Source organism: Aedes albopictus, chromosome 2 (assembly GCF_035046485.1).
Source record: "Aedes albopictus strain Foshan chromosome 2, AalbF5, whole genome shotgun sequence".
Lineage (NCBI taxonomy): Eukaryota > Metazoa > Arthropoda > Insecta > Diptera > Culicidae > Aedes > Aedes albopictus.
This window is the reverse complement of record NC_085137.1, coordinates 12,277,346-12,288,123: the sequence shown is the minus strand read 5'-3', so window position 1 is coordinate 12,288,123 and position 10,778 is coordinate 12,277,346.

Here is a 10,778-nt window from a genome sequence, read left to right as displayed (position 1 = left end):
TGGAAGAAAATAGACTCTTCTGGAGACAAACCGATGAATAAGCCAAACAAATTAAAGAAAAGTGTGCAGAAAGTAACAGAAATCATAAAGTTGGCGAGTGTATGGAACCATGTTGTAGGTTCTGGTTGGTTCCGGGTCATTTGGCCGAACGCCATTTGGCCGAATGCCGTTTGGCCGAACGCCATTTGGCCGAAAGGGTCATTTGGCCGAATGCCGTTTGGCCGAAAATAAATGATGAACTTAAGTGACCATGTCACTATTCCTCGCATCAGTATAACTCGAAAGAACAGCCTATGATTCAAAGAAGGAAAAATCTTTGATAAAATATTGACAGACTCAACGTCCCTGAATGTCAAAACTAGAAAGAATAGCCTATGATTAAAAGAAGGAAATATTTCTGATGATCATATTGGTAGTTGGAATATTAAAAATTTCCTCTGAATTCTTTTGAACATAATTCGGCCAAACGGCTTTCCAGCAAACGGCCATTCGGCCAGATGGCATTCGGCCAAATGGCGTTCGGCCAAACGGCATTCGGCCAAATGGCGTTCGGCCAAACGGCATTCGGCCAAACGGCATTCGGCCAAATGGCCGGACACCGTTCTGGTTAATCACCTATTGGAAAAAACAATTACAAAAACTTTAAAATTTCTGAAAACGGAATCGTAGCTTTTGGTGATGAGAAAAAATATAAGTGACCAGAGACATGATGTACAAAAAGTGACAATGTACGCGATAGTCAGTGACAAGAAGCGAAACAAAATATAAGTGACATTAAAGGACATATTACGAAAATTAAACAGTGCCAAAATTACGAACAATGCTGTAGTAGTGAATAAAAGCAGATCAGCGGGACAGCTAGTGAACTTGCTGAAAGAAGAACAATTGTTGAAAATAATTAAAGTCACTGCAGATACAATAGTAGTGAAACCATCAACGGAAGCGGTACAATTTAGTGCAGCAACGCAAGCGTTTAGTGTATCCAGAAATGAGTTGCTACAACTGAGAACAGCACTACTCCCATCTATCACGGGGCACGTCATTCTAACTACGAGAGTTGGAGTACTGTTCCACCATCAAACCCTAGAGAGAAGGATCGGAGGGCAAGTCATCGGGATGGCAGTTTAAAAGGTAAAGATACAGCAGAAGCAGTAGTAGCAGTTACAACGGATGCAGCGACAACGTATGAATCAAAGTACTTGAGTAACTCCTGAAAGGAGAATAAACACCAAATAATATATTGTTGATACAGTGAGACATTGATTTAATTTGATGAAAACCTTTCCTAAATGTATTGACGACGAAATTAAATATTGATTGCTTGATACAGTTTGTATGTTTGTATAAAACGTAGATGCTCGACAAACTAATACAAATCAAAGAAACGATTACCAAAGAATACAGTAATTTGTACAAAAATAAAACAAAGCCAAGGTCATTGGAAAATATTAATGAGAAATTTAAAAAAATGAATGATTTATACAACAAATATAAAGAAATATTAAGTAATTTAAACCCTATACTTAGTTCAGAAGTATGGAACACTGAGTATGAGAAATACGAAATATTAAAACAAACATATAAAGCAGCAATCAAAATATTAGAGGAATCCATCATTAAATTTAAAACTTTAGTAAAAGTAATAATTATATGCGGTATGTTAGCAAAAATGGCACCAAAAGTGGACATAAGGTTAGGGACTTCCATTGTACAAGTTTACGATGGGTCTCCTGGAAATCTCAACACATTTCTTGACGCTGTCTCATTATTTAAAGACAACGTCAACGAGGAATTTGCAGATGCAACGACAGATCAAAAAGCGGCGCCTGATCAAATTTTGTTTAAGTTTGTAAAAACAAGGCTGACGAGTAATGCTCGGCAAGCAATAACTGGAGCACAACCATTAAATGATCTATTAACAACACTGAAGACACAATGCTCCACAAAAGTCAACTCTGATAACTTATTGGCAAAATTGAAGAGTCTTAAACAAAAAGACTCTCTGGAATCAGTTTGCGATCAGGTTGAACAACTGGCTTTACGTCTAGCAACAGCCTACATCGAAGAAACGATTCCAACTAACAAAGCCAATCAAATTGCAACAAAAGCGGGTGTACAAACGCATATAAACGGTATTACCAACAATGATACAAAACTAATACTGAAAGCAGGAACTTTCACAAAAATAACAGACGCAACCCAGAAAATATGTACATGAATGTGATAATGGAGAGAAAAATAAAACTCCACAAGCACAAGTTTTCATGGCTCATGGCAGGTAGGTATGCACAACAGGGCCGTGGACGAGGAAGAAACTATGGAAACAGAGGATACCATAATTCATCCAACAGAGGACGATTCAATAATCAATCAAGATTTTCTGATCATCGAGTCTCATTTGAGGACTGGATAATGGAGGAGTGCCAGAAAGATTGTGAATTGAAGGGAGTGGGAGGAAGATCTTTTACTAAACAAACTCATCCTCCAAGAATTATTCAAGTTACTCTGGAGCACAACATTGCCCATTCTATCTTCTCCTTTGTGCCGGAGCAGTCAATGATCTCTTCAGAGATTCAGACCATCGCGAGAGCTCTTGCACAAGCAAAGAACATGCAAGGAACATCTGTTGTTGTACACCTGGATATAAACAAGTTCTGCTTAAATCAGCGACATTCTACAAATGCCCCCTCCGGTAAAATGTGTGATGAGCTGGTTGGCATGAAGATTCTTTACCAGAACTCACATTTGATTTTCAACGGGACACTTGTGATTCCTAATTGCAGATTGACACCTCCTGACTATGATCTTTCCGGTAACCCTGTCCAGAGAGAGAGAGAGCTGCGAACTGGGATTTATAGGAGGTATAGAAAACATCAAGCAGAAACATTGGACTCATGTCATGGTCTACACGATTAGGTACAGTTGTGTATCTAGATATAATACTCTAGTTATCTATGATCTAGATAAGTAACTGAGCGGTCATTCATTTCCGCCCAGTGTCGAATCAGGCAACCCTATTGAAATAGTATAAAACCAAGCCACGGCATTGTGAAGGGCTCTTTTATCTATTGCTCTTCGAGCGAACAACAAGTGTAAGTATAGCGTGTAAGAATAAAGTGTTGAAACCAATACCGCGTGTGCAAGTGAGTCCCAACCTCCGAAATCCCCGAGCACAATAATAGTTGGCGACGAGGTTAAGTGGACAAGCGTAAGCCTGCTGAAGGATTTCAGCGATCAACAGTGCAGACCAAGCCCGTAGATGAGGATCTGTACTCCGGAGAAGTTCTTGGAGCTAAACCATCCATTCCAGGCAGTACCACGAGGGCCAGAGGGGCCCCGAAATCCCCGAACACAATAGGTACACAATGGAACTGTGCACAATGATTGGTGAGAGGGTTAGGTTCTACTTAGTCCAGAAAGCAAACTCGAATTTGGTTGATAGTAAGCTTCAAGCTATAAATAAGATAAAATTAATCGTTTATTAGCAGACAAAGAATTCTTTAATGTGATTGAGCATCTGCGCAGACATGGAGTGTCACACATTGAAGACCACCGGAATGTGCCCCAAGGGTGCGACATGTCCGTTCCATCACAAATCGTCAAACTGCAGTAAACAGCTCTATTTCGACTACATAATCTCGGCACTGAGCACTTTCCATGGGCAGATCAATACAATGAAGGAGGCCCTTGATCGGCAGTCTAAGGCAATGGCAATTCTGTGCGTAGCCCTGACCAACCTGACTAAGCAAGTACAACAACTGGAGATGGAGTTGAAGGCTAGCAATGGGAAGAATTCCTCCCCAACAAGCCCTGGACTACAAATAGCCTCGCCAGCTTGAGAGATATTTTTGTCACTGTCTCAGCTTATGGAATAGGGCTTATACAGCAAGACTGCACAATCTGCAAACGGCAAACGTGTGACACAAAGTGAGTGAAAAGTTAAGATACAAAGTGAAGGAAACAATAACTTTTAAATGTGAACAATAAAAACTGGCCACAATGCCTGAATCTTGGGACGAAATTCGAGCTCAAATCGTAGAACAAGTGAAAGCAATCCAATTTATGAAAAAGTATGGTGTTCAGTGTTATCACAAATTAAACCGAACACGGTTCAGAAACCTTAATAACATCGGAAACACTTCTCGTCAAGGAGCGAATGCGGACAGGCTGTGGGAATCAGCTGAAATTAGTTTTGAAATGGATTTGGAACTCCAGAAAAAGAAGAACAATTAGTTTATGGTTGATTAAAAGTGCATCAAAACATCGATGACGTGCGTTGAAGAGTGCGCTTCCGCCGATATTATCAACAAAACATACGTTGTTGTGAGGCTCTGGACTACGAGATCGTAGCATGGACGGAGATCACAGCGGCGATCTGACCAGCATCAACTCTATCAGCTTGGGAAAACAGGATGTAAGTGAAAATTTTGTATTAATGGTATTGATTTCTTTAGCATCTGATGCTGTAAATGTCAATTAATTTTTAATGGTTGCCGAAATTCTTCAGGAAATAGAAGTGCTTATAAGGAAAATTCACAAAATCAAAATAAATTTTGAAATTTATAGCGTCAATTTGGGACTCATTGACTTTTTTCTTATCCCACAGAAATACATTAAATATGAATAAACCCATACCGGACGACGGGCGAAACAAATTCACCGAGATTCAATTGAAACCATTACTGGAGGAAGTAAGAATTCCACAACCGTTGAGATTGGGTCTGCCACGTAGGACAGCCAGACTCGATAAGACGAATGAAGGTCATCCCGGACCCCAAGAACGAGTAGGAACCCGCTAAATTATATCACAAGATGGCTGAGGACCCACCCGGCCTCATTAACAAGACTGGTTCAACTAAACAAACAGAGATTATATCACAAACGGCTGCATCCCAAAACATCTAGACATCGCATCACATTATCACACCAACGTGCGAAGGGACAACAATACCGACCGAATCCAACCGGATCATCAAAGTATCCCGAATTCCCAGAAAGCCTTGCATCCGTCGCATCTCATTACCATACCGACGAAATCACACGCACCTGCATCGACCGAACATCCTATTTTCACACCCACGACATCATACGCACCGGAATCACACCACAGCGCACGCATCAGAATGACATCGCTGATTCCCACGCCACGGAAAGAGAGTTAAAAAATAAATAATTAACCCTAGATTATAAAAGTGCTAGGTTGTAAGAACTAATCACTCAGTTTTAATTCTACACTTGAATAAAACGCTAACTGGCGCCCGAAAAGGGACCGTGGTTCGTAAAGTAAGATTTCTTCGGTACGATAACACGTTAAATTTTCTGGCAAGCGCGATAATACGAAAAAATTGAGTTATTAATTGCAGAGTTCGAAAACCTTAGAGTTAATATTAACATGCACGCAATCGTTCAAGGTCTTGCCGCGAGATTAGCCGCTCTCGAACCTGTCAATGTTCCACCACAGGCAATTGATTATTCTGATCCACCTTTGTATTTTGTAGACGAGAAGGTTAACATTAAGAACAAATATGGTAACTCTAAACAAACAACCTCATTACCGAAATACAAGACCATCTTTGACTGGAACTTGACTCTGGCAGTGTTCTTCGGTCCGTTCAGGAGGATACTTCTCGAAGTCCTCCTCAGTCCGGATACCGTTCTAACTAACAGAGAAAGCCTTCTCCAATCAAAAGCAACCGCACCTCCCACATGGCGACCGTAACAGGCTTCCTATCACATGGAACTTGCACCACAGTGCCAAAAATGTGACAAGTTCTCGATAGACCTTGCACCACGCTAAGGCCGGTGGAACAAGTGAAGTAAACGCCGCGAATTAAACCCGCCGTAAAAAAACGTACGAACTGCGCGCTCTAAGTCTAAAATGAAAGTGCAAAAGTAAAAACAAGTGACTGCTAAAATGTCGTGTAATGAAACTTGGGAGGACATCCGACAACAAGTTGATGACCAAGTGCGAGCATTCAATCTAATTGATAAAATCGGTCTAAACGCGTATCATCAAGTTAATAAAACGCGATTTAGAAAAATATATAAAGTTAAATACGACTTTTCATATCATATGCTGATTTATCGACCGTATTCTATTAATAACTTGATGATTTTGTGGCTATATCGGTCTCTTTCTACTCATAGTATAAGGGAGTAGAGAACTGGCAGCTCGGAACCACTGTCCAGCAAGACTAGCTTTACCAAACTGTCGATGCGTGCTTCAATCAGTGGTGATTTTTCGTGTTTGGGCTGACCACTCACATCGTCTTCGGCGAGCAGTACATCCGAACCGACAAATATATTGGCAACCGAATGAACGTCTGCCCCTGCCTCCTCTTCAAGCTCGGCTACTGTAGCTCGTACATTGCGATTCCATTGTCCATCATTGTTATTCTGTCAACTGTCAAAATGTTTGTTATAGTATTAATGTCAATTTTGTTTTCAGGATCTTGGGCCCTGAGTGCCTTTGATTGTAGGGGGGTCGCAGTCAACAAGACCACTATATCCCTCATTGAAACACCATTGTGCGCGTCTAAGCAACCCAACATAACTTCTCAACTGGTATCCGTCGCTGTCACTCAAACCACCTCCATATCAGAAATATCATTCTTAAGATGTAAACTCGAAGCATTTCACCAAGTTCAAAGATGCGGAGTCTCTCTAGACACGTGGCACAATGGTGGGTACTACTCAGAGGTGCTTGAAATTAGCCGTGATGAGTGCATCGACATGGTCCACTCTAATTTCATAAATCTTCGTTGGGGTTCGAGTACTCGAGTTACCCTACCAAAGAATGGCTATTTCTCATACAGCTATACAAGCTTTGGAGGGATAGATGGGGCCGCAGTGTCTTAATTTGTCAAATTACAGTCATCCGCACCGACGCCCAGTTACTCCTGCGTCGGAGATTTGTTTTTGTTTTGATTGTCGTGTTGACAACCTGTGTGCCACTATCTGAAGTTCAAGCAAAGAAAAATTCATTACCTCGCTGTCTGCTGAATTTCAACCAGCCACTGATATTCAAAGTCAGCATATTCATATTCAATTGATATTTTTGGTTTAAGCACGATTTAGAAGCAAAAAGTACTTCTGGTGCATACCATTCACCTAAAGCAAGCATAGTAAATAGAATTAGGGCAACATATCGACATTTGCGTGCCCTAAATAGCCTAAAATCAGAAAAAGTCATTTCCAAATTAAATAATTCAAATTCATATTCACCGAGCTCGGGCTGAAGATCAAAACAGAACTTCAGCTACCGTTGATTACACTACGAGGCGTCGCGCTCATTGTCTTGCTTTCTCTTTGTCATGTTCGTTCTCGGCGTCATGTTGGTGGTAGACTGCATTCGTTTATTTGTGTTCGTTTTCGCACTGATTGAACATCATTGGGCTGAATTTTTTAGACACTGGATGGAGGGAACTGTACGTCTGGAGGCACATTGATATCTCCATCTGGTATCAGATGGGATAGAGCTGTTAGGAATACAAGACTAGAGATGACTTACACGGTAGGGACTGCTCGGTTATTCCATGATGAAGGACAAGTGAAATTCCCCGATGGAGTAGTATGCAACGTAGGGGAAGGGAGGTGTGATCATTCAGGCTATGGCCATTTGTTTTGGGCAGTGCCTAGCCCAGATTGTCGGTCAGTGAACTCGAAAAACTCTCTTGTTTTTAGGGGGATGGCCCAACTTATTGTGGACAAGGATTCACTAGATAAGGAATCCCAATACATCCATGTAAATCAGGGGGATTATGACTTCCAGGTAAAGCTAGGTAAGCTAGGAACTTCTATTTGTGGGTTCAATTCTTACTCCACAGAGCATCCTAGAGACTATTTGTGACTATAGTGCCACAAAACTCTCCTGAGTTTCCTATGGTAAAACCGGTGGGGTCAGAGGACGTGAACCTTTTGAATTACATAAATTCCAAATTTGTTTATGTAATGCGACATACTAAACAGGAAGTGGATCGACTATTCAGGCTATTTGAGCAGGAACGATGTCACATGCAAAATAGGATAACCGAAAACCTCATGACCTTGGCCTTGATATCACCAAAGGAGTTTGCTTATCAATATTTTAAGTCTCCTGGTTACACGGCTGTGGTTAGGGGGGAAGTTGTTCATGTTGCCAAGTGTAGAGAGGTGGCAGTTATGCCAAGAGTCTTGACCGATGAATGTTATAATGAATTGCCAGTCAATTATAACAATCAAACCTGGTTTGTAACTCCTAGAACCCGAATATTGATTCGACACGGCACTAAGGTTGAATGTGCATCAGATATTGGACCGCAATTTATGCTCAATGGTAGGTGGGTTACACCTACTTCGACTGGGCTGATGTCCGTCAAACTTCCATTTGTTATCTCTCCCGATCCTCTTCAGTACGAGTTCGAGCAGCTAGATGACATTGCAAACAATGGCTTGTACTCTTCAGAAACAATCCTGAGGTATCAGAAGATACTTACAAGCCCGCTTGTCGCGGACGCGGTAATTTCATAATTCGCAATCAAAAATTCGCAATAGATACTGATCAACCTTCAGTCGGTCAGTAACCTAGGTTGACACACCCGAAAAGGAAAAGGGAAAAAAACAAACCTGAACCCAACATATGGGTAACAGTAGCAAGTGCATTGACATCAACCCGAATCTGTGGAAGCAAAGAAAGCAGGAAAAAGGTCCCGTTTCCCAAGCTAGCTATTTGACACCGTAAGTACGCCAGCCCTCGACAGAGCGACACCCGCGCGCAGTAAGGGGGAAGAATAGAGCAAAATAAAACAAAATATAGATGAACGCTGGTTGCTTATCGGATGGTGTCAGGAATCCTGATGCACTTACACATCCTGAACGGCTGCACCGATCAATGCGCAAGGAATAGTATGGAAGCACCCGACGGCTAAGCACACCAGAAAATAAGCATAAATAGAAAGGTCGTAAATTGCGGCGATAATTACCCTTTGTCAGCAGGCGGAGATGCGTCCCCTTTAGGTGGCAAGTCAGCTTACTAGTAGGTAGCTGATCAATATAAAAACAATCCACCAATTTCGTCTTGCTTAGGTTCCACGGAACCGGCAGCGATAACCAGAAAAAGGTCCAAGGGACGACCGCCGACAGGGTAATAAAATTCCCAAAAAAGACTTGGGAATAGAATGCGCAACCGTCTTGTGGTGAGGGAGGCCTGATAGCGCTAGGATTGATGCACCGTAGGTTGATCATGTAGAACCGGCGTACATCTATCGCGTATGACTCGATTAGGCTCTGTCCATGAAAAGTCGTAAAAACCGACCGTACTTATGGGAGTGAGATAGTGCGGGAGGGAAAATATTATTTTTAAGTTAGATTTAGTTAGAAGTTAGAAATTCTGGCATCTCTTTTTGACCTTAGAAGTAAGTGTGGGTAGCCAGACCCAGATGCCCTATAAAAGGCCTAAATTTTGGAAATACAAATCAGTTGTCGACGGAATTTGAAGGAGAGTGTTTATCAAGCTTCGAAATCCAACTAACTCTGAATTTCAACTAATACTCTCGGAAGAGGAATAGTGGAGCCGCATTCTATCCCATGAATTGGTATCCAGGCCCTTCCCAGTATTAACTTGAAACAAGAGTAAGTAACTACTTGTTAGCTCATGCAGATCTAACTAGCAGTTGGAAACCCGTCTTAATCGTACGATCCCCGATCAGCCCAACAACTCTCTCGGAAGAGGAATAGTGGAGCCGCATTCTATCCCATGAATTGGTATCCAGGCCCTTCCCAGAGTTGTTGAGTAGTCAGGGACACTTCACTGATCAATTCCACTTGACTCGAGAAGTCAAGGGAAATTGAATCTAAGAAGAACCCGCAGTTCGCTCCGTATCGACAAGTCGCGGTCGCGCTTCAAACCTTCGCGCGTAGTGCTAGTGCACACGGAAGAAGCTCAACCACGATATGGTGGCTCCAGAGAGGAGAATACGAACTCCTTCGGAACGAACAGTGAAGTGAAGTGAAGTGAAAGTGATTAAGGATTAAAGACGACTCAATACAGACGATCGCCCACCAAAACAGGAAAGTCCGGGGGAATTACAAGTTTTTATTTTCAAATTCACAAATTTATAAAAGGATACAATAAATACAAATTAATAAAAGGACATGCCTGGCGACGATCTTATAAAGGAAAATAAAGACGTCGCCGCAGTTTTTGAGGAAAGGGATCGACAATTCGATAATATTAGTAAAAGTCCTTATCATAAGCGCTGGTTGAAGGAACCGATAGCGCCTCATAAGTTATCAGAATCCAGGCACTACAAATTAACTTTGTGGCCCGGAACTTCTAAACAGAAAGAGGTTGTACAAACAGTATCTAAATTTAGGTACGAGCAACCAAAACCTCTAGCCGCAAAGTATAAGCAGGCTTTAGCAAAGGACCTGCAAAACTTGAAGTTAAATTAAATCTAAATGTTTACGGCACCAATAAGCCGCTCAAAGTGTAAGGCAATTAAGCCGATTAAAGGTTTACGGCACCAATAAGCCGCTCAAAGTGTAAGGCAATTAAGCCGATTAAAGGTTTACGGCACCAATAAGCCGCTCAAAGTGTAAGGCAATTAAGCCGATTAAAGGTTTACGGCACCAATAAGCCGCTCAAAGTGTGAGGCAATTAAGCCGATTAAAGGTTTACGGCATAAATAAGCCGCTCAAAGTGTAAGGCAATTAAGCCGATTAAAGGTTTACGGCACCAATAAGCCGCTCAAAGTGTAAGGCAATTAAGCCGATTAAAGGTTTACGGCACCAATAAGCCG